A 26,192-nucleotide genomic window follows, 5' to 3' on the forward strand; every position below is an offset into this window, starting at 1 on the left:
TGTATGGGTCCAAAATTTAATTTTCATGATGGAAAATGTCCTGAAAATGTTTATATTTGTCGTGGAGATATCTAGACCTACTGGCACTGTCTTAAATAGTGTGAAAATTAACATGCTAAAATTATTGTATATTTTATATGCAGAAAGACAAAGCATACAAAAAAGAATCTTTAAAAAATTAAATGAAATTTAAAAAAAAATTCTTTCAAAATAATAATTTTAACTTTTAAGTCTGACACTGTTTTTTTTAATACAAAGAATTAGAAATGATCCGGCTTTTGTGTAATCTAATGAATCAGATAATGTTCAAAATGATCAAATGCCACTTAATCTCATGGTTGTAGATTTTGTTTGTTTGTTTTTCAAAATTTACTTGTCGAGGATTAGAAGAACTTATGGAATGCCATGGTAAGGTGTCGTAGTCTGTCTGTCTGCATACAATTTCTAAGAAGGCTGATCCGATAGTTTTGGTCCGATTTTAAAGAATTTGGGTTACAAATAGACAATATTAAAATACAAAATTTATGTATATCGGTATTTGACGATGAACAGTGTTGCCATTGCTACTAGAAATCAAAATTTATGAAAGTTCACGATAAAACATATAGAGAGAAATTCTCAGTATAATATTAATAAATTAACTAAAATAATTAAAAGAATATTGTATAGTGAAAGAAGACATGTCTTAAATTTCTTGATATTGCCATAGATAACTAAGTGTCACATGAAAATCATTTATTACTGTGAGTATCAAGACCAGTCTGAAACTCATTTCAATTAAAAAAATAAGAATAAATGCATGTATTGGTTTGAGGATGGGTGTAAATGCAACATAGAAAAGGATTCGATTGAGTGAAAAGCGTTTTTGAATGGAATATCTATTCAGTATGTATTCAATCATTTTTATTAATGACTAATACGATCTTCTTTAAATAGCTCTTTTTAACAACCTGTTCTTACATATAGTAAATAAATTCCTACAATCATGAGTGAAATGCAACACTGATAAAAAGTATTTGTCCACCTAACTTTAATGCTTAAATTGTCATCAATATATAAGTGGAAAAGAAAGTTGTAGATTGTCCTCCATCACATAAATCAAAAAGATTTTTTCAAATCCTAAAAATACGATGTTTGTATGAAGTTCTAAGATATGAAGCAGAATTTATTCAAAAACTTTTGCATGCAAAGGAGTCTCTTGCTGTGATCTTCAATTCAACATTTAGACGTTGAACTCGAAATAAAAGACAACACGGGTCTGACAAATTTGTTTCATATTTGGTATTTCACTAAAGGAAGACATTCAAAGCTAATTAACAACTAAACTTTATGATTATAACATGGTGACTTCAAATTTTTAAATGTCAACCTCCCTTATTTATGTAGCAATATAACATTATCACCTGCATATGGAGTTAAGGTCTCCCAGTTGATTCGATATGCAAGAGCATATTCTACGCACGAACAATTTTTTAAACGTTGCAGGCTATTGACAAAGAATTTGATGATACAGGGCAATTAACAGTCTCTTAAATGTCAACATTTCGCAAATTCTATGGTCGATGCAATGACCTTGTTAGCAAATACTATCGTTTAGTCAGATGTTGACTGACGTTTTCCATACAAATTGTTTTACTCTAGACAACTTGTCCATTGTATGTGTACAAGACTCTTCGATGTACGTTGAAATACACACTTTGATGATCAAAACATTGGTAAAACATTCAGTGATGTTAGAGATACTTGAACTATTGCAAATATCGCATAGATTTCTCTTTAAATTTCTCACTCTCAAACAAAGTTGTAAAATCATAATATCAACTTGATAACAATTAACATATTTGCTTAAAACTCCAATGAGTTTTGCGTGGTATAAATGGTTCAGAATCTTACGAAAGAAAAGCTTTAGCTTTGCCATGATCACAAGATACAGTAATGACTTGAAAAAAAAATTCTGATTAAAAAATATCTCGTCATCTATTAAGTATTCAATTCAGAAATGAAATTAAAATAGAGCATTTTAAAGAATAAAATGATGCTCAAATTTAAAACCCTAATGAAATATCTGTAAAAAAAAAGAAGAAAGTCATAAAATTGGATTATTCGAAAATGATTCAAATTTTTATTTTAATTTCTACATTATTATAATTTTGTGATGATTATATTCCCATTAGGTCTCCAATGACTTGTTCTGCGCCTGTGTTATTTACAAAGACTTGAGGGGACTTTATCGTATGAACATAGTATCACATGTTAATTTTGCCCTGAATCAGGTAAAAATAAATTGCTGCAATTTGCAATTTTTATTAAACATTCAGTTATGAAAAAAAACCCAGGAAACTTCTTCCAGTTTTATTCCTGAAAAAATACATTCCGAAAATCAAGTAACTTGATACAATTTGTGTGTGTGTGTGTGTGTGTTTTTTTTTTATATAAACTTTATATTAAAAACTTTTTGTGTTTTTAAATATTTTTCTTTGACAAAGCGTAACTGTTGTACATGACCAATAACACAAATGACTACCAACATTGAAATACTGTTTGTGTTTTTTTTTCCTGACAGGGACACGAAATAAGCATTTAAAGTTTTATTTTTCAAATAGAAATACTCTTTGTGCCAAACCAGAAAAGCATCTTATAATTCATTTTCATAAGAACAGACTTAGAGATGCATAAAACCTGTCAAAGCTCATCATTAGAAAATTCAATCGAAATTAACATTTCTATATTTGTTTCGTTTTGTGTTATAGTTAACAGTAGGGGGCATATATGCAGACAAGTTCTTGAAGAAATGAAAAAGATTAATGTTCCTTGAGAGTGAAATTTGAAGACATATGATGTATAGAAAAGCCATAGCTTTAACAGTATTTACTATAAAGTTTTTCAATCTAATCAAAAGGAAGAAATATAAGAAGTGGATAAGTTTCATTTAAACTGACATTTCGATAGAATATAATTTCAATTTTTGACAATTTATTTACAATACGATCTCAAGGAATAAACAATTTCTAATGTAAATAGCATACCTCCCGCATTCGTGATAAATAAATCCGAAGTTTTAATTCCAGACTGTATTATGCTACAGTTTTTATTCAAACCTTTAAATCAATGTAAAAGTACATGGAAAATGTCACTTTTTATTAACTTATTAAGAATATTCAGGTAAAGTTTTAAATTTCAATCTGTTACGTGACTTTACACAACAAGTAACTGAGTTATTCAATAACGAAATTAATAGAAATAAAGGAAAAAGTATCAAAACAAGTTTATACTGGATTTTCAGTTTTACTTCCTTTAAAAATCTCATTCAGTAGGGATAGAACGATTTTTTTTTACCTGTCAGTAGGGATGTATGTAATTTCTACATCCAAGGACTTCACATTTTACAGATAACTTCTGATAATATCTTAAGCGTAATTACCCAACTATTCAGCTGTAAAACAAAGAAAACCAATGTTTTTGAATGAAATAATGTATTAAAGGAAACTATAATTAATTTCAGCGATTCAATTTTAGCATACTAAAGCTTAAATACATAAACACGGTAACATAAAAGACAGCATAGAGTCTGCCACATGTGTTTCATATTTGGAAGTTTTACTTACGTTTATGGCCAACTAACAACTAAACTATAAGACAGGGGGATGACTTCAGCATTGCCATCGTCAACTTTCCCCATTTAAGTAGTAATATTCCACCATCACCTGATATGGTACTTATGTTTTGCAACTTATTCGGTAGCCAAAACATGTTCTGAGTACGATCAGTTTTTACAGAGGTTGGGTACTGACAAATACATTGATGTTACAGGGTTTTCAACAATCTCGCTTAAAGTCAGCAATTCACAAATTCTTTGGTCGTTATAATGACTATATTTGCAAATATAACTAACTGTTGGGTCGCCTTATGACTGACATGTTTCCTACCAGTTGTTGGACCATTGTTTCTATACACATTTGACTACAAATTACTCCGTTTACCTCCACTTACCTGATCAATACAGAGAGCTTACGGCGGGTGTGACGTTAGTAAACCAATAAAACAGGTTCTTCAGTATTATTCAGTTTCAGAATTTATTCGTATCACCTGTTGGATATAAAAATATGTTTAGGGAATATTCAGTTTTGTAAAGATACACAGGAAATGGGGATCAAATTTGCCTTATTTGCGTTGGTTAAAGGGTATAAAATAATTGCCGTCCGCAAGATGCAATTTTAAGCTATTTGATACTGTGCACTCTATTAATGATACATTACAAAGATGTGATAAAATATATTATGAAACTAACATCCAATAAACTGCATTTACATAAATATAAAATAATAACGTTTTACTCGTGTATTTTTTCATTTATTTCGTTAATTGTTATAATGTTAAGGTATTCATGTTGTTACATCTCTAACGCGCTGTATTTACACCTTATTAATTGTCTTTTCTTTTCCGGAAGTATGACATTTCATACGGGTGTTATCTTGAACTTTTTTGGACAGCTGTTTATTCTTTTCTAAATTTTTTGGGTGGAATGAAATATATGCAAGGAGATAACGAACCGTATTCAAGCTCAATGGTGTATTTTTAAGTAAATTCTTCGGGTATTTATCAACAGAAAATGCATAGCAAAGCAATCTTTTTTTAATATTAAAAACAGGTACTACAAAAAGTAAGCCATTTTTGTGATATGCAGTCCAGATCGTACAAACAGGCAATTGAAGAAATAAAAGTTTACACCAAGCTTGATGTTCATCAGGTCATAGGGAATTTAGGAAGCATTCAAGCAGGCATTTTCCTAAGGCATTACACTGCATAATTTTCAATTCTTATCGTATCGGAACTTTCCCTCTAAACAAAAAGTGCACACCTAAGAGAAATTTGTATCAAGGCACGCCCATATAAATGATCAAATTATGGATGATTTTTCTTGAGAGTAGCATAAAGACATAGAATGTTAAAAGTATCGGAGGATTTCAATGATTAGCATTTATGAAATTTACTAAATACAACCCAAAGATCCCGTCTGTTGCGTTCATTGTCTTCTTTGAGATTTTATCGCATCTGAAATTGTTCTGGGGAGGCGCCATTTTGGATCGCTTTTATATGACGTAAACAAGGAACGACAACCATGATAACCATCTATAACACTTTCTTACAAACGCAGATAATCATTTACAAAAGGTTTTGAAAAGTAATCATTTTTCAGGCAAACAGACGTCATCTTTTTATATAGTTTAATATTTATCATTTTCCTTTTCAAGATTAATATCTTGGTGATTAAGTAATTATTGTTCATTGAAAACCAACAAGTGTCTCAAAAACGGTTACAATGCCAATAATTGCCCAAAAAAGCATGAAAAGTGTCATCTATTCTGTGAAAATGTATTTAATATTTTAATCTGTTGCAATTATAACACAGGTTTTGATGGAAGCTTGGAGACAGAATGATAGCGGATAGACAAGCGAAAGTAAGTTTTTAATGAAATATTTCAGCAGACTGAATTGAATCTCAAAGTCAGTTCAAGTCTGTACAAAAACGTTTCCCGTTATCTCGTGTATCTACCCTCCCACTTCCTTTCACTGGAGATTATTAGTCCACTCCGAGTTAACTTAAAATATAAGGCAAAAAAAAAAAAAATCAAATATAATAATAATAAATTATGTTTCATTTTGATTAAAAATCAAGTTAATTGTGATGATTTCAGGTTTTATTTTAATTCTAAAAAGACAAACATTTTCAAACTGCAGTCAGCAGCACAGAGTCCCTTTCTTGTTGTCGCTTGTTGGACATACTTGACTGCGCGGTTTTGCGTGTGTGACATCTCTCGTTGCTTCAATCATTTGCTAGCATTATTAGAAATAAGAATTATTGTTGTTTTCAAAACTTTGAAGTTATAATAGCTCTTTTGCCCATATTTCATTTTTATGACAGTTTTGTTTACGAGAATATCGCGTTACTTATATACAATCCTCGTTTAATATTTAATTACCTTCAATCAAAATTTAATACAAATTATGTAGAATTTGTGATAAGAAAAGACTTAAACGTAAATGTCATTAAAACTCGACAATTTATACAGAAAAGGAAACCTCTCCTTTGACCGCTAGTGGCGCGCAATCAAACCAGATCTGGATATTATTACATATTTATCTTAAATTTTCGCGCAATGAAATGAAAAGGTAAAGAAGTAATTATTATAATAAGATAATTATGATATTGAACTGAAACATTTTACTACTTACAGATGAAAAGAGAATAAACAACTGGAAAGCTGTGAAATGACCGCATCACGTAAATGCATTATCTGGCTGACAATGTACTTTGGGATTAGTTTAGACATAGCATTCAAATCAAATGCAGGCTTTATATTTAACATTGTGTGTGGTTTCCATGTGAATGAGCTTGTAATAAGATTTAATGAAGGTTAACTATGATACGTTAATCGAAAATTTATAATGCATTTATACAATATGAACAATTTGAATACGTTGGTCTACATTGCAAAATCCCTTTTATTTCAATTTCATTGCGGTTATTTCCTATAACTTTGTGTGTACAGACACAAATTTGTCCTAATTAAGTATACAATCCATGAATTCCTACAGCAGAAACATGCAATGTGTCAACCGTGTATTCTTTATGTCTCTGGAGGATAGTAGGTTATATAACAAAACACCTAGTATACAAGTAATATGTATGGAGATATTTTCAAGTATTGTCTGAAAACAGCAACATCTGTATACATATTATGTGAGAAATGCTGAAAAAACTTGATTGAGAGAGATACCCCAAAAACAGAGAAAAATAACGAAGCATCATGAGTTATTTTTTCATGAGAACTGAATTTTATATTAAAAAAAGATGACAAATCATATTAACATTCTGTTACTACTGGTGAGGCACTTTGGTCCGAGTTAAAAGACCAACTGAAGTGAACCTCGTAGTGGTCTTAAGGTAGATACTGCTCCAATTTTTTATTTTAAAGTTTTCTCCTCCGAAATGACAATGACGAGGTTTCAAGATGAGATTAAAAAACCTTCTTATACTAATCAAAATTACATTACTCTCAGCATAAATAAGATAGATTTCCTAGACAAAGGTGTATAATTAGCTGCTGGTATGATTTTATTTAACACATCATTTTAACTGTTCGTTATCTCCATATATTTCATCAGGACCAGAACATATAAAGAAGAAAATAAATTAGAAATTTTATTTGTGTAATTTCATGATAAAACACTCATCATAATTCAATATGTACAATTACGGTATACAGATTCTCATAACCTTGGAACAGCTCGTTTGTCCACCAATAATGTCCACCGTGAACAATACATTGATGTTATCAATTGGACATTTCCTCCTCATTTCGTCTTTCATTATCGGAACATTTGGAAAATTTGATTTAGTCTGAGATTTTTTTTTTTTTTACCTCAAATTGAATATCATAAACAGAAATATATTAACCCTTGATTAAACTGTGTGTCCAAAAATTGTACAATATTCAAAAGAAGAAGAATTATGAGTCGACATGGCTAATTCCCCTCTCCGGACGTTGCCTTGTCACTACTGAACGCCAGAAGCAACTGTATTATCTTTTGGTCGTTCAACGTAATCATTTGTCATAAAGCTCGAGATAATCTTCAAAGGCGCTTCTATTGTCCACCCTTATCATAAATTATCCTGAAATTGAAAATAATGTTTGATATGATCAAAAATTCATTCATATTAATTCTGACCCAAATTATCTATTGATATTTAATAAACAGTTATTTACAATTTTTTCTTCTCTTCGATATTCAGGTGGGTTTAGACAAGATGTCGAATATTTGAAAGAAACATACTTTAACGCTTCGAGAGAATGATCAAATTGAAAAGAAAGTGAAATATGTATTTACTTTCTTTAATACTAGCTATTACTGCGTTGTCCTTGATGCTGGGTGTGATTCTACCCATGACGAGGGAGAAAATTTCAAATACACCGGATAAATTACACATAATGTAACGATTAATCGACACAATATGCTAAATAAGTGACATAAAAGCATCTAAAATGTTTTATGTTGAATACATACGATATACTGTCTGCGATAAAGTTGATAAGATGGTTATCTCCTTTCTAGGGTTAGATAATAATTCTTCTGAAGTAATAAGGTTCTCGTCTGCGTCAAAAGAAAGTATGAGAGGAATAAAATTGAAATGAAAAATTGCATTGTTGTACTTTTAGGAATAGTATTAAAAATTGCAACAAAAATTCATTAACATTTGATATAAGCAAATAAAGTCAGCTGTTGTACATTTTATGAATAAATTTAAATGGGCGTAAAAATGGCATAACGAGAAGGCCATGGAATATGGAAATTTTTGCTATAAATGATATCGGTCTGTTTTATAACTTGTACTTTTCTTAACGACAACCAGATTTTACGATAAGACTTTCATTTGAACTAAGCAACTGAAAAAATCACTCAGAAAATACAACAAAAATTATAAGAAAAGTTTTATAACACGTTTGATAGAATTATCAAAAATGGCATGATTCCTTGAATTTTAAAGACAATCAATGGTTCACTTAGCTACATAAATAATAGGTTTGGAAATGATTACAAAAGATATTCTCAACAAATATGTATCTGAATATTTGATAAATTTTAAAAAGGCGTCCGAAGTGTTCATCAGTTCTTTATCTTTATACAATTACTGTAAATTTTTATTTGGTTACGTCTTAAATAAGAAAATAAAATCCCCAATAATCCAATTTAGATCACAAATGAAACAAAGGACTAACTACATGTACGTTTGGTGCCAAATCGTCCTCATGTCCAAATTAAATAATACATGTATTCATCAAACTTCTTTCAGAGAGTGTATATTTTCATGAAATTATCAATTTATGTTTGTACAAAACTTTATTTATGTTTAATGTAAATGTAAAAGCAGCATAGTTTACGATGAAGTTGCAGTATTTTGATGTTACTGACGTGTCATGAAGAAGAATGGGACGATATAAGAAATAATTCCGGCGTCGGGGGAATTGTTGGAGAATAGTCGATAGATTTTGATGGGAAATAAAATCGGGTCCGAAAGGCGAGGATTTTATTTTCCAACAAAATCTCCAGACTGAGGGGTTTATTCTCAAATAATTCCGACGATAAGGAAATTATTTATATTCTGGTAAAGCGAATTTTTAAACCTCTGTAAGGAGATACGGAGAAGCTAGATTTCAAAGTGAACAGAGGTTTAAACAAGCATATACCAAACATTTATTTTCAATGGTTTTGTTTCAGCATACACTTTAATTTTCTGAAAATTCACAGGGCCAAATATAATATCAATCCACCTTTGTTCTTTTATGCCAGCGAAAATTTGTTTCTACGGTATTTCATGGAGCGGAACAGTCAAACTGTTTTCCAAGGTAGAAGGTAAAACCTTGGAAACTGTGTTCAAGGTCTTCCTCACTATCGCGGGACACCAGTGTGCCTGTTCCCCGAGTATCCATGAAATAAGTGTTTTATAACTTAACCTATTGTACATTTTTTCAGACTAATTATATAGGCCAAATAATCAATAGACTTCAAAAATTTAATTTCTACTAAAACAACCGTTCGGATCCATTAAAGAAATATGAATCATGAAAGGACACAAAGCACGGACCCCTGGAACCACCGGAGGTCGGATCAGGGGCCTAAGTGGAGTAAGCGTTCCCCTGTCCACTGATCACAACGCCATGAACTCTCTGTATTGAAAAGGTAAACGGGGCAATCCGTAGTGAAAGTGGTAAGAAAAAAAGTTAACCTCACAAATATGTCATTCAAAATACGACCCAAACATAGATTGTATTTGGAAAGAAGTTCATTATAATGACCACAGAAGTTGCTAAATGCTGACTTTAAACGAGATCGTTGACAATTATTTAACACCATTTTTTGTCAGCAAACTGCCAGGGTTTAAAAATTGATGGTAACCTGAACATGCTCTTGAGCATCGAATCTGTTGCAAGACATAAACACTATATGCAGATGATTGTGGAATATTACTATATAATAAGGAAAGTTGACAATGGAAGAGATAAAATCATGCAGTTTGTCATACAGTAAAGTTGTTAGATGGCCAGGCATTTGCGTCTATAATCAATTAACAGATGTGGCAGACTCGCTGGTGTCCTTTATTTCGAGTTTACAGGGGTATATCATTGGATCATCTGTAGATTTGCAATTCCTATTACAATGTAAGCAAAATGTTGACTTCAAATGAGATTGTTGGTATCCTTTGTATCATCAGCTCATTTGTCAATAACCTATATAATTGGTAATATCCTGGAGATGTGCAATAAGATTTCGGGTTCAAAAAAAAGTTTCTCTTCTTTTACAAGAACTTGATTCTCCGGATTTCTATTACAATGTAAGCATTAGTAAAATCATATTTTGGAATATGACTGGCGGTGTCCTGCAAATATGCAATAAAGCTTTGTAATTTTCATGACATCAAGTTTTCATGATTTTCATCCTGTAGACCAATTTGGGGTCGAAAAACGTTTTTGTACTATATTTATGTAAATTATAGAATGAGTCTTGTGGTTACTTAACTAGATACTTAGTAACGATATAGTTCACAAAAAGAAAACTAAGTTTAATTAGACGAATTAATTTTATAAATAATCCTAATTTAGTTTGCATCATGATATCGACAATTACTTTATAATCATTTTGTACTTAAATCGGTGAACGACGAAATTTAATAAAATCAAAGAAACACATGTTTCCACTAAGGATATTAATCATTAGGAGATAAATACACTTTATTACATTAAATTTCAAAACTGTTTATGATAATTCAAAATTTGAACTTTAAAACCCTGTCTTGTCTTTTTAAATTCTCCTGCTAACGACAGGTCACGTAGATGTCAAGCCAGCAAATTACACGTTATAGCACACCACAAATTACCCTGTCATATCTAAGTTCTTTTCATAGATCACAAAATAGTCATAAATAAGAGTGGTAACCTCTAATTGTATATAATGACGAGTATATTATACGCTTTATTTCGAACATTTAATATATTGAAACAATATCGTCAAAAAGTAGCGAATAAGACGTCAAGGAGAGAACAAAATGGATATCTTCGCCGCAGTTCGCTTATTAACGGGCCCATATTATTCGTATCGTTAAGATAATATCATGTCTTTGTAAGAAACGTTATCCTAATTGCGGATAAAATTACTTCTTTACATATGCATACTTTCCGTCTTATGATAATGGCCTTGTGAAGTACGAAATATGCAGAATCTTTTGTTTTAATGTCTGATCTGACGGATGAGGGCGTCTACAGGGAAATCCATGGGGGACCTGGGGAGTACTCAAGCCGAAATAAAGTTCACTCTGAGTCACTTTTTAACAACGTAATGTGTCATTTTATTGATACTATCCGACTGTTTAAATATCTTATTTAACCCCTTGCATTGCTATTGTTCCAAATTTCTATCTATTTTTCTTGCTGTAAGGAATGGTCTTGACTTGCCGCTATGTCGCTACTCTAAAGTCACTTAATCACCTTTAAAATGAGATTATTGATGTTAAAATCGGGCCTAGAATTCTTTGACACTTACCTTTTCATATCATTAACTGTTTGATGTTTCCTGTGTTTAAATCTTGATGTTTCTCTCGTAGAGACAAAAGGGATCTACCGCGAAGAAAAAGGGAATTGGCGATGATTGTATTGCTTATTGAATCAAAGCGTGTTCGGATAGTAAGAATTCAAATTTTCCCCTTTCAAAACATCTGTTTCATTGCAGAATTCTAATATTTAAAGAAAATGTTAATAATTTTATCTAAACTCTTTGAATAATTTGTTGAGTATTGTTATTCAAATGCAAAGATTATTCATATTAAAAACTTTCCTTTAATGCCTTGTGGAAGTCGATTTTATATAGATCTATACAGGTTGTTCTTTTAATAGGTAAAATTAAATTTGCTTTACAATGTACGGGATCTACCCTCTTGAATTATCATATTTTAAAGAAATTGTTACTAGAATTTATACAGTTTAACCAGTGCTCCTTAGTCCTTGATAAGAATATGAACCAAAACCAAAAACAACCTCTGAGAACAATTTTCTTCTACCTGTGCATTAACGTTCAACTCGTATGTCATAGAACCTTAGAAATTCATTAAATATTTTGGGAATAGCATACAAGTAGCTATTTTGAGCTTATTATTTATTGTTAAATAAGGTACGTATTAGGTTTCTATATGAAGTTCAAATTAATGTTAGGTTTCATTCAAGTAACCTCTTCAAAAGAACTGATGTTCTTAAATTCATTTTGTTAAATTTTTTTCTATGAAAAAAAAAAGCTTAAAATGAAAGCTTTACATTGTTCCATTTGCATTGAAAAGCAATTTTTATGATCTGTATACTATCTTGTTCTTTGTAAAATAAAATGATGCATTTTTTGAAAGAGATCATTTACGAAGTAATCAATGAATGTTCACATAAAAACTAAGTTTCGTTGCATTGACTGATACCTGACTTCTCATTGTTGTTTTCTATCTATGTAGTTCCCAGACCCATCAGGCGTCTAGATAAGAGTCTGTCGGGAAAAAAATGAAAATGGTCCTGGAAAGTTTTATAAATCAGCTGATACCAAAACAAGATAGCTACTATTGCGATAACTCACGATTCATCCAAAGTTAATTTCTAAAACTTGTACCCCAAATCTTGGTCTTATGATCTCTAAATGTTGTCTTCAAAGCTTCAACCTACATATTCTGTCGACACCTTCTCTTTCGTCGCTGATCGCTAGTTTTGATTAAATCTGATGAAATGCGTAAATATTGTAACAATTTGTATCTTATCATTCTAATGGGTGATGTTTCGAATATAAATTGTGCGAATCGTACCGATTTTGGCGATAAACACGGTATGCTCTGCTGGTTAGAAGTTCAGATAAATACCTCATCTCCACAATATATACTGATAAGTAGACGATTAGGGTTCACAAGCACAGGATCAAAAGACCCTGTTAGCTATTTATCTGATAAAACCAAACTTTGAATACGTTTAATTTAAAACATTTTTAAATACATAATTTCACTGCTCTAAAATGAAATCAGAGTTCACCATTTAATTTAAAATACATTGATCATGTTTATAAATATTTTGATACTACTGCTCGTTTATCTAAATTGGAATTTTATCAACTACAACTCTAACAAACGTATATTGAACTATTGCCTCTTTTGACTACAGCAATTCACATCAATTATTTACCTTATCCCCACCTCCTACATAATCAAACTAGTTAAGAGTATTTTTGAAGACAACAAATAAGAAACTGTCGCCCAGACTTTATTTTATATCATATTACTCCTCCGTACACTATCACATAGCTGAGCTTTTCTTTTTAATGGTTCGGTGACATTTGGATTATTTTTCAAATTTAAATATGTAGATTTACGTTGAAGATTAGTTAGCAAGTGATTAAAGTCTGTAAATGACCAAATTAGAACATATGATCGGAACATCTCTGTCTCGATGAGATATGACTGCCGCCAAAGGAGAATTCAAAACACTCTACCTTTCACCCAAAGGAGAGAAGAACGGAAATTTTATACCAAGAATTGTTGGTAAATAAAGCTTTTGCCTCTATACAAGAGCAACAACAGCAAAGAAGCGAAAAGGCGAAAAACTAAAGTTCTAAAACAACAAAACTTGTTTAAAAGAAAACAGACACGTTTCCAAAGTAGAGACCTGGTAAAATCTCAAGTTACCATTATATTTGATAGGGATTTATAGAGAATGCTTCCGGTATAAAGATTTCTGTATTCCTAGGTCATTGGTGATCCTGGCGATGAACACATTTGAAGAGGGAAAATATCAAGAAAACAATACCCTGGCTATTATTTTAAAATAGATTCTTTTGAGTTTTTCTCCAATGTTTCACTAAACATTTGATATGTATCAAGAAACTTTTGTTGAATGTCAATCCCGTTATTTATCTTAAAGTCACAATGTCATCTGTAAAAGGGAAAGTTAGAATCATTCATATGTTCCTGTTGATTGTTTTGAAGTGCGGGGAAGATTATAATTCAGAGTCGGTTTCACAATATCACAATGGCCTTAGAAAGTTGAAGAACCTCATTAAGTTTCAAACTCATTGAGTCACCCAGTGTGAATTCCTTTGAGAGGTTGTATTGTTTTAAAGGTGCAGATTCATCTTCATTGTCTTTCGCAAGGACTGATAAAATAAAAGGGTATCGAATGTTTGCGTTTGACAAGTAGAACTCGTCATGGAAAGTTAATTACTTGGTTTACAAGGTATGACTTATTTAGCGAACATTTAATTTAAGGCTTTTAATCTAAAACACCCTACAGAAAATTTGCAACAATACAAAACACTTCAACTAGCCGTCTGCCATATCCTTTTGTTATTCATTTCGCGGTGAAATCTAAAACCATTTGGAACAATATGATGAGTGTTCAACATTTTGCAACATTAGTTACCGTGAATTGCTGTTACCTTGAAGCTGACAAACTAGTGAAACCTTATATTAACTAAATTGAACGAAGAGATAACTTGCTCCTAAGTGGTCATTTAGTGTCATATGCATAATAATCAGTCAGGAAAATTTATCGATATTTTGAGACGTCTTCATCTGTCCTCGCCAATTTGGTCAAAAATTGGAGAGCAGATGAAAACTTTAATTCGCAGACGACCAAGTGAACAATGCTGTTATCGCGGTTCCATCACAATAGAGAAATAAAGTTCTCGGCTACAATTAGAGATGTGGCGACGCCAGTCCTTTCTAATAGTAAAATAGCAATGTTTGCAAGTGTAGATCTAATCTCATTTGCACTCATTGTGTTTCAGTTTTATTTTTTGTCGACATTACAACGCAATTAAAGGTCTATTGATAAGTTTAAATATAATCTTTCTATATTTCTATTCATAAAGGGAAGTAACCAATTTTCCGGTTATCGTTTTCAATTTAAATGATTCCAAATTATTTACATTTTTATGATCCATAATTTGCTAGATTGGGTGTGATTTGGTAAAATTTAATACCTCCTCTGTTATGGCTTAAGTAAAGAATGCATCCCACTGAAATGCGTTTGACTTTAATTGCATATCAATTGCGTATATGCGCAAAAATCATTTAACACGTACCTATATATGTGACCTTTTGCATTACTATGAAGAAAGCCCCTAATGCTGTCGTTTTATGTAGACAGAGGTACTAGACAATTCCTGGGTATTAGTTACATCCGCACGTCGTTAATCATGAAATATGAAAGATTATGTTTCCAAAGCTTTGGTATTAAACTTATGATTGCTTTTAAAATGAAAGAAATTTTTCATTGTTAATATTGAATTCGACCATAAATAATAATAGTATTAAAAGATAGATTTGGGGGCAATTTGATTATCAGTTTTCATCGTCAGTAGGTCATTAAATGCTATTAACTCATAATTCAATGTTCTATAATTTTCAATTGAAATAGAGGAAGTCTCAAGAAATACAAGGGATACAATATGGGGATAAGTTTGATTGAAATGAGCTATTTTTGCGTAGTTTGACTTTTTATTTCACTTTGTATGTAAGTTCGAAAGTTAACAAAGGACAGAACAATTGCATAATTATATACCATTTTTCATTTACAAGTAAAATTAATTCTTCTATTATTCACTAATATACGACACATCTGTTATATATGACAATTAATTTGAATCATCGAACAACTTTCGTGTTGATAATTATCACGTTTTTCAAACTGAGTTCAAATTAAATGAAATTCAAATACAGAAAAGTAAGAGGCAGGCGACTTAAAACTAAAATTGATCTGTATTTAATATAACCTCACACCTCATACTGTGTTCCGCCCGAATTGATTATCCTTTCGTAAAAAAACAACATATGTAGTTGATTGAATTTTGATATTAGTTAGAACATCAGTAGATTTTATAAATATGTACATTAATAACACTCTCGTCAGTAACATAATAAAAAAAAATCCCTGATTTTTGTGTAGAAAGTACATATTACTTTTTTCCGTGGTTGTTCAAGTTGAATGTTTCCTAGTTTTTGTACAAGATATTGTATTTGAAGAATTCCAATATAATTATTATGGTTTATTTAACTTGTATTCTTTATTCCTTTTTTTGTTTTGTAATTGATTAAGATTTGATTATTATCCTTTTATTTAACTTTTTTAAATATGAATGAAGAAGATTTCAAATTTTAAAGCTTTTGCATTTTCATGTTTAGTGCTGCCGAAAACTTATCTTCGTTTGGTATTTTTATGATCTTTTGTTGCTTATTGCAGTTGATTCCATCTAAGACATCCAGAAATGTACAGTATCCATTTCATTCATATTACACAAATATATATATATATATATATATATATATATATATATATATATATATATATATATATATATATATATATATATATATATATATATATATATATATTTACTATCTTATTCAATAAATCTGATTGGTTTGCTGGTTTGCTTGATGTCATATGCAAAGTTATATTTTACAATAATGACTTGAGTTACTAGAAAATCCAATGATGTGTTTATACAATGAGCTTACAAAATCTAATAATGAATTTGTTTGTTTCTTTTTTTTTTTTTTTTGTTCCAAAGAAAATAATATAACAAATGTAGCATTTTGATTCGGTCAATCCATAGATCGATATATCAACTTCACAGAAAAGCACAACGACTTCGCACTTCGTATTCAGTCGATATGCTTTTCTGTGAAGTCGATATATCTATGGATCGACCACATCAAAGGGCTATATATATATATATATATATATATATATATATATATATATATATATATATATATATATATATATATATATATATATATATATATATATGCTCCTGTGTTTTTGATTTATTATTCAAAATGTTCAGATTACTTAAAAGGTTTTTTTTTAATACATGCCCTTTGTTCATTCATTCATTCATTCATTTATTCTCTCAATAAACCATATGAATGGTACAGGATCTGATTTGATTTGAACTTATTTTATTGTTTAGATATTACAACAAAAGGATCGGACTATACGGGATTGAACTGAACTGAATTTATTGATCTCTTCACAATTTTACAATTGTATAGCGAGATATAAATGTAAACTACAATGATGAAAAATAAAAACACATATATGGCATGCTTGAGTATGAGGATAGACAAATAGTACAATTATAGGTTTAGGTCTTTACTAGTTTGGGGAGCACGTTTTAGTAATTCTTTTAATAAATATACACAGTTTTCTTAAAAATGACTGTTTATCTGAATTCATTATTTCTCTAAATGTAATTGTATTTTTGAATCGTAATTGTTTTTGTGTTAAACATTTATTTTTTTCACGTGTCATTGCCGTACAATTTAATATGTAATGGAATTCATCTCCTATTTCATTTAATTGACATTTCTTACATAATCTAATCTCTCTTGGTTCATTTAACCAACGTCCAGTTTCAATTGGCAAATAATGATTACAAGTACGGAATTTGCAGAAATTTGTGGCCTCTTTTCGTGATAGAATTTCTAAATATATTTTTCAAATTTTAGTTCGTCTTTGTATATTCTATAATTTAGGGTCTTTGATAAATTTTGAACATCCGAATTCCATTTTTTTTAAATTGATCTATTAAAGTTAGTTTTACTTTCGCTCTTAACCAATATGGATTGAAGGCTTGACTGTTCCAAATATTTGAAAGTCCACAATCGTTTAAGATATTTAAGACATTATTTATCCAAGCAATCTTCTTAGTCTTTTGATTTACGGTAAAGTTCTTAAAACTTAGAACGTCCTCTCCTTTGTTACAATTAATTACACAAAATAATGTTAAAAAATTAAACTACAATGGAACCAAAGGTCAATATGATTATCAGCTTACATAGGTTATGCATGTTCAAAATTGATTTGATGTAGTATGTACAAATGAATCTAAATATATAAATTCAAAAACGACCAGATCTCTTAATAAACAATTGCACATTTAAAAATAAACTTTCATTTTCAGAAATGCTAATCGAATCATCTCCCCATAACAGAACGTGAGTGTCTACAATACGTAAATTAATCATTCTAAAAATAGCATTAAACAGATCGTTTCTTGGGACAGTGTATTTCGCACTGGGAAAAAAGGAATGAAATTTTCCACAAGTGCATTATGGACTGTCAATGATGTTACACCTAAATAAAAATCTTTTTCAGAACGAAATTGTGTCTTAATCTAGTATGAATTACATTCCAGTAACGAACACCAAAAGAAAAAAAGGCAGGAGTTGGTGTTTTTAGAGAGTTTATACAATTTTTGAAGGAACCTATAATAGTGGATTGTACAGGAGGTACATATATACATATTTACAATAATTATGGACGAGCAGAGATTACAGAAGGACAAAGTCAAAAATTTTGGTTATAAATATTCACAATTTCCTTAAGAATGCTGGGTCAGTATTTGTCATTAAATTACAAAATTTTATAACATTTGGATGTACATAGTACTTCTGTAACAAAAATTCTTTCCGAATTATACATAATACATTACATTCCAGTAAGTGATGAAATTCATCTCCAATTTGATTATTGTTACGAAAATAGCACACTCTTTCATTTCTTTCAACATTATTCCATCTACCCACCTCTACTGGAAGACGATGGTTACTTGTTCTGAATTTTGAAAAGATATTTCTAAATTTTCTTGGTAAAATAGTTAAGCATTTTTCACATTCAAACTTTGTTTTAAAAATTCTGTAATACCTTTACTGGACTTATTCATATCACTATACCATTTTTGTATAAACTGGTCTTTGAGCTTTTGGTTTATTGTAGTCGCGATCCATTTAACACTATGGAAATTTTTATCATTCCAAACATTACACAGTCCTATTGTGTTAAGAGTATTCTGTATGCAAGACATTCATGGATTGCTGATCCCATTTTTGGTATATCTATTATAAAGATGTAAATAAATAATTCTACAGATCTTATTCCCGTTTCCGTAACAGTTTGTGACATACGGTATGTGTTTTTATGCATTCACAAGTTTAAGATTTTGTTCACTCCTGATGTTAAAGTAGCTGTTATTTTTTTTAATTAAGAAAAATTGAAATCGATAAGTGTTTAAGTAAACCATTATTTGTTTATTAATGTGAGTGAAAATTGATTCGTTTATGAGTTTGCAGAACTTTCTTTCTCACATGATTGAGTAATGAAAAAAGTGTAAAGTTTTTATTTTCTTGTGCTTTTGTTCTGAGGGAAACAGCATTGAACGAGAAAAAGATGTTAGCAGACTTTCGTTCTATTTCTTTACAAACAAATAGATACTTTTTGGTTTAAATAAAAAGCATAAATATACTCTATCAACATTTAGATATTAATTTCTTTTGTACTCTTGTATATGACAGTGGCAGGTCCAGTATTTTTAATACAGACTTTCCTTACCGTTTCCGTGGTATGTGTTTCCGTGGTGGGGGGAAGGTCATTTTTTCGTTACTTTTACATAGAAAAAAAGTAACTCTAAAAATTCCAGGTGGAAGGGGTCCGGACCCCCCCCCCCCCCCTCCGAGATCCACCCTTGTATAGCACAAAACAATTAAATAGCAAATAGATGAAAACAAACGTGATACAGTAGACTTTGAACAAAATGTGTGAAAGAAATAATAATTTGTGTAGAATATAAAATAAAGCCCACGTGGGACACTTTGTGATCATTAAAAGTGTTAAAAGTTCATGAGATTTTATTGATGTTTAATATTCTAGCGTTATGAACTGATTAGATAGAAGTTAGCGAAAATTAATAGAAATTTTATATTGAATTCTGATACTAGATTTAAAGATTAAAATTAGACCTGATATGTCAATTTCGGAGTAAGTAAGATCTTGTTATTAATTGCAATAATCCATTGATTATGGGCCATATATACCACCTGCTTGCTTTTTAATCCATTGATGTGTTACACGAAACAATGTTGGTTTCTTAGTCATATTTAAAAGCTTTGAATTCATGTTTGAAGTTTTTCTTGATAAATAGATATTTTTTTATTTCAATATATTTCTATCTTAATTGTTTTCCAATATTTTAAGAAAAAGAAGTGTTATACATTGTATATTCAATAAAGTTTTGATAAGAAAGAATGCTGAGAAATCAAAAGAGATTTTAGAAACCGAGCATAAATTTTTATTTTCAATTCAATGCAATCAGGACTTAAAAAAAAATCAAAATTATTTTTAAAATCTAGTCGAATTTTAAACACAAATTACATCAAGCGTCAACTGATTTCTTTTTCATATAAAAGGCTGCAGTTTGAAAGAAGGGTCAATTTATGGTCATCCACGTTGAAAGAAATTTTTTTATTTCACAAAAGAAAAATGACCTGAACGGCAATTAAAACATATGAACTTCACAATCTGCAGATGCTCCGATTTTAACTCCGGCGCGTGACATCGGTATTGAAAAAGAAATAATTCTCTCCATTGGCTCTTACCCGACTTTCAAATCAAAAAGCGTTAATAAGACGGTCGGTTAGTTTTTTGTTAATTCCGCATTGTGGTTTACCAGAGGCAGTCTGTCTACTGCACTAAAGTTGTTGACAGGCTCAAGCAAAGAAAGCGAAACAGTATTCATCAAGCATTAAATACAACGTATTGTCCAGTGCAAAAAGCAAGATCCGATAGCAATGTTCTTTTTTCTGTGTTCATCGATGGAGTTTTAAGATATTTCTCAATATGCTTAAGAAGAGAATTAGAAAATTGAAATGATGCAGCATGAACGAGTTTAAGGTTAAAAATGCTTTTTTTGTTGAATATTATGGATATTAATATTTAAGCATTTATGTCAAAGAATTACTTTATGTATTTTTGAAATCTTGTTCAATATAAAAGTAATTTAGAATTACACACGGATATTACTGCAAAGTTGTTTTGAAATTATTTCAATGTGACAGCAAAGTTTACTATATGATTGGTTTTTGAAATTGTGTTTAATATGATTGTAATTAAAACAAACTCACTGATTTTACTGCAAAGTGATTTTGAAATTGTGCTCAATATATCAGTAATTAAACAAATACTTTTTTATATTGAGTAAATGTTGAGTAAACATGAATGACTATGTCGTGTTTTATTTCTTCGGATACATCTACATGTATGTATGTAACTGTCAGGGCATATTTCTGAGTAAATCGGAGCAGACAGAGGTACAGCTGTATAAGTAATCAGAATTATTGCATGGTTCGTGGCTGAAAGCTTAATGAGATTGAACAAAGTTCATCTCCCAAGAATCACTTTAATTCGACATTTAGATATCAATTAGTAATATTCAATTTCATTCGTATGTTGCAATTGATTCGATATATTCCGTTGAACTCGAAATAAAAGACACCGCAGTGTCTGACACATTTGTTTCCCACTTGGATGTTTTACTAGAGAAAGATACTGATGGCAAACTATCGACTAAACTTTATGATAAACGTGAGGACTTATACTTTTCCCTTGTCAACTTCGATTATTTATGTAGCAATATATCATAATCACCTACATATGGTGCTTATGGCTCCCACTTGAGTCGATTCACAAGAGCACATTTTCTTGAATGAGGTAGGCTACTGAAAAATAAGTTGATAATACAAGGGTATCAAGAATCTCATCTAAAGCCGACATTTTGCAAATAATGACCTTTTTTCGCAAAAACAATCTGTTAGATCGGTAGAATGTTAATTGGCGTGTTTATACAAATTTTTAGATCATACTAAATTGTCTTCGGACATCTCCGTTTAGCTGATCATGAAAAGGGATTCATGGAGGGTGTGTGTTGATAGGGGATGGTTATATCATCTATGGCACCTGATCCGACGTGTGATGTTTCAGAGGTCCGTGTGTGTCCTGCTCACAAATCGTTTGTTCAATTTGGACTTTTGAGCAGAATATTATAGGGTTATTGAACTTTGGCACGAATTGGCAGTACAAATGCATGAGCTTGCGAGTGCATTGTACAGCCAACGAGTGCCAGTATTCACCAATATCTTACCTACCCATCGTAAATATTGCCGTTGAGCGGTAGTCTGGTACTCTTCCCACAATTCCATTCGCGCACTCTCTACATTGAGGTCAATGTAGAGAGTGCTCGAACGGAATTGTGGGAAGGGTACCAGACTACAGACGACTTTTTTTTTGTTTACAACGGGGCGTTCGATATTGAACTCTCGTATTCGGGATGTTTCGGGACATACTCGTATACGTAATGCAAACTCGGCGTTCAATAAAACGCCAAGATATTGAACGCCAAAATTCTCTAGACGTTTAGTAGTTTTTAATTATAGACTATTTATTAGCTGTAGAATAATGATTGTTATCTTCACATTTTATTTATATCACTGCACCATTGCTTTTTGAAATTGTGTCTAATTTGATAGTTAAAAATATTTCTCTGAAATTACTGCAGACGTGACTTTTGAATTTGTGTTCAGTGTGATAGTAATTAAAGATGTACTCATTGATACCAAGGCATTATTAATTTTGATGCAGATATAGAAAAGAGCATACCTTCGTAGTACAGAATTTTGTGTTTCAGTTAAACATTCATGGAGACAGTTGCATTAAATAGTCGCTTTTGCCTTTTTAATGAACATTTATGAATGCTTTACATTTTCACGAACGTGAGAAAGTGCCACCGCAATGAAAAACGTATCAAATTATATAAGAAAATAAACACCTTCTTTACACAAAATGTAAATATCATTACAAGTAAAAACATGCAGTCTGTGGTTTTTTTGTCCACCCAGTAACAAAACAGAATGGTTTCAAGGCAGCACCAGTCATTGCGTCAAACATTATTTTGATGTAACTTGAATTCTGTGAAAAGAAAATCAACGATTCGTCAAAAGATGAATTAAATATAAAAAGTTATTTTTATTGTATCTTTTGTGTTTAGTTAATGATATATATAAATGTTGCTCACACAACTCGAATTAACGATCAGGGTTTGACCCTGTAATGACGAATTGAAGAGTTATTCCATTTGAAACATTTAGAGTAAAATATTCCTTTATGGAGTTAAGACGCCAAATGAATGAGTTCTGTATTATCTACGATCTTAAAAAAATGACACATTGCTGACAACTGAAACCAACATTTAAATTAAATGGAATGACGGAGCAAAATGTTTTGTAAACTCATCAAAAGCTACAATACAGTCCATTTTGATTAGAAGCGTATTTCCAAAAGGATTTTTTCCAGCCATTCCGTTTTCAAATTGACTTTTTTTCAAAGTTAACTTATGACCTTGAATTTACTTGTAACAATTTCAATTGAGACAACTGATTGTACAATTCATAGTTTAATTGGTTTAATTGTCATTTGTTCCTTGGAATAAAACTGAAATGCTTTGATCACCCCATTTTGTCTGGCCCTCTTTCAACCAGAAGTTGGTATTTGATAGCAGAAATTCTGGTAACTAAGTATACAAGTGAACCTGCGTTGCTGATCAATTCCTTTTTGTCCCCCTCAGCCCCTTTCTCTTTTCTGGACAAGGATTGATTGCTTTTGCTCATTTAGAATGTAGTGTACGAAACAGTTACTTTTTTTTTACGTAACTAGGGGGGCGTAACCCAGAGAAGGTTGTCAAATCAATTGCATTCAACATTGTCAACTGTAAGCAGTGGAAGAGTAAACACAAATATATAAAAATAATAGCGACAGGGAATAAATCTGATACACAAATATAAATAAACCATCAGTTGTTCTATCGGATGAAAACTTATTTTCTATACCAATGCTTTATTCCTTACCTTTATTTATTTCTTTGATAATCATTTAATAAGTTATTTTATGCAAATCAGATACTTTATGTTATAGTTCAGTATAATTTCTTTTCAACAACAACAACAACAAAAGAACAAAAAATAAATAAATAAATAGATAAAAAAGGAAATTAATATATTGGGTCCACTAGGAGTATGATTTCTTGATCATAAAATCTGTGCGTATTGAAATTGATACTAGAACTTTTAAACAATAAACATAAATAAATAAACATTTTTATCTAGCCATGTCTTTTAGTTGAATTTTGTATTGAACTGGTGTTAAATTTGGGTTCTTTCAAATTTCAAATTGAATTAATAAAATGAAAACAGTTAAACAATTGAAAATATATGCATAAAGCATGATTGACTTGAAGCCGTTCAGATTATGTTTAAATAACAGTTGATTTCCTGCGAATTTATCTATGAAGGAAATAAATTTATCCCAAACATGGAAATCACTTTTGTTTCCTTTCTAAAAGTTCAAAGACATCTACTTTCAAATAAAAAAAAAAGGTTTATGATAAAAAATAAGTAATTTGAAATGAAAGAATATTTACATAGAAATTTTCTTTTTTACAGGTTTAAAGAAGATTTTGGTAAGCAATCACTTTCCTTAGGCAAATCTTTTTCAGTACAAGTCACGCTGTATTCGAAATATTTAAACAATTAAGTCGAATCTTTACCTTCTCTCTACCCCAATAGTGAACATCTGCAAATCGGAAGCCATGGACTCCTTTTTTCCGCGAAATTTTACTTTCTTCATCAATCATCTATAATGGTCATTAACAGAATGTTATATAATGGATTATATGGTGAAATATATATGATTATTCTAATTTTCTACTTATTGATCCGCTGATAAAAATAAAACCATTATTACTTCTGCTAATCCGAAACATTTATGACAGTTGTTTGCGAAATAAAAGTCATGGTGTTGATTTCTAATCTCCTAATCACATCGATGTATCAATGAAATTTTACTTTTTTATTGAACATTCGAAGGCCATCTTAAAAGTACCGATTAGTATGTAAATGACAGTATATTGTTACAGATATTCAATTTCTCATTAGATATTCAATAATTAAAACGTATTTTTGAAAATTGTTTTTCTCAATTAATCTTTTTCTATCATAAAATAGTTTAATTCAAGAAGTTCAAAATATGCATTATTTCTATGAAATGCATTTCTATGTAATGATAATTTCAGTTAATATTATTTTTTTTTTAAATATTGCATTAACATTTACGATATAAAACTCATAATCCTTTCCGTGTTCATTTATCTTTTTTTTTCGATTAATTTGCAAAGAACAAGGGAGATCACTCACCAACTCGATTCGGACACATCGAAATTTTGTATCCTCTTTGAAATATTTGACGATAATCAGATTTATCCCTAAAAGATAAATACAGTTATTGAGAATGACGCTTATTGCTTTCTATTTTGAAATTATGTATTGCTTACAAAGAGCAACCCGTTTTCCGGAATTATATGGTCCTATCATGACGATTCTATGGTTAATAATACATCAGCATTAATGAGCATGCGCTAGATCTTTTCAACTCCCCATCTTGTTCAGAGCAGACGAAATCATCGGTGTTCAAAAAAAAGTCAAGTATCATCGGTTAAGTATTGTATCAATCGAAGAAATTTAAGTATGAAAATCGCATAAGACGAACATATTATAATTCATTTTTAAGGAATTTGTTTAAAATTTATTGACTTATTTGTTAGAAAATGGTAATGTAAAACAACAGAATTTTATTTTCATTGCTTGATTAAATAGAACACATGTTGGAATATTAATAATTGGGAGTAAGAAAATCTTTGACGGTTTTATTCATTATTTGCAAGAAAATGAGCACTGGATTGTTGAGAGTGGGGTCTACAAGGAGATCCAAGACAAAATCGCCTTATGCCAGACCCCCTGCACGTGCTTCCGGCCCCTCGGCGCGCCCGGTGCAACCAACACAAGAGTCCTCACAAATACAGCATGCGGGAAGTGGTAGCCAAGCGATTTATGCTCCTACCAGTGGCCTACAAGACACATCCGAGGTCAGTCCCGTGAATGCCACACTGCCAGTGAACATCACAGGTGACCAGCCTCAGCTGCAACAGACCTTTAGTGTTGCCGCATCTCAAAATATTCCAGATGTGCAGCCTCTGCTTCAAGACACCTCTATGACCACAGCAACAAAAAATGTTGTGTATCAGCCAGGTATGCATGTTAATCCCCTAGTCAGTATTACATCAGATCTTGGGGCTAATATACCATTGACAACACAGGAAAAAATTTGGAATAATGAGTATATAGATCTTGCTAAGTTATTGCATTTAGATCCAGCTGCTGAAATTCAGCAACT

The 26,192-nt window shown here is 30.8% G+C and overlaps 1 protein-coding gene across 1 annotated transcript in view; it reads left to right on the forward strand.

Moving 5' to 3' along the window:
- The window catches only part of LOC133204607 (ADP-ribosylation factor-binding protein GGA1-like), a 261,424-nt gene extending 243,841 nt beyond the window's left edge, over positions 1–17,583 (forward strand). Inside the window, exon 18 of the mRNA XM_061340370.1 lies at positions 17,566–17,583. The gene's annotated coding sequence lies outside the window, so the exon portion shown is untranslated. The remainder of the gene's footprint in view (positions 1–17,565) is intronic.
- Positions 17,584–26,192: the final 8,609 nt, after the last annotated feature.

This window comes from Saccostrea echinata, unplaced genomic scaffold (assembly GCF_033153115.1).
Source record: "Saccostrea echinata isolate AGI-Se365-2 ecotype Australia unplaced genomic scaffold, CSIRO_AGI_Sech_v1 ptg000002l, whole genome shotgun sequence".
Lineage (NCBI taxonomy): Eukaryota > Metazoa > Mollusca > Bivalvia > Ostreida > Ostreidae > Saccostrea > Saccostrea echinata.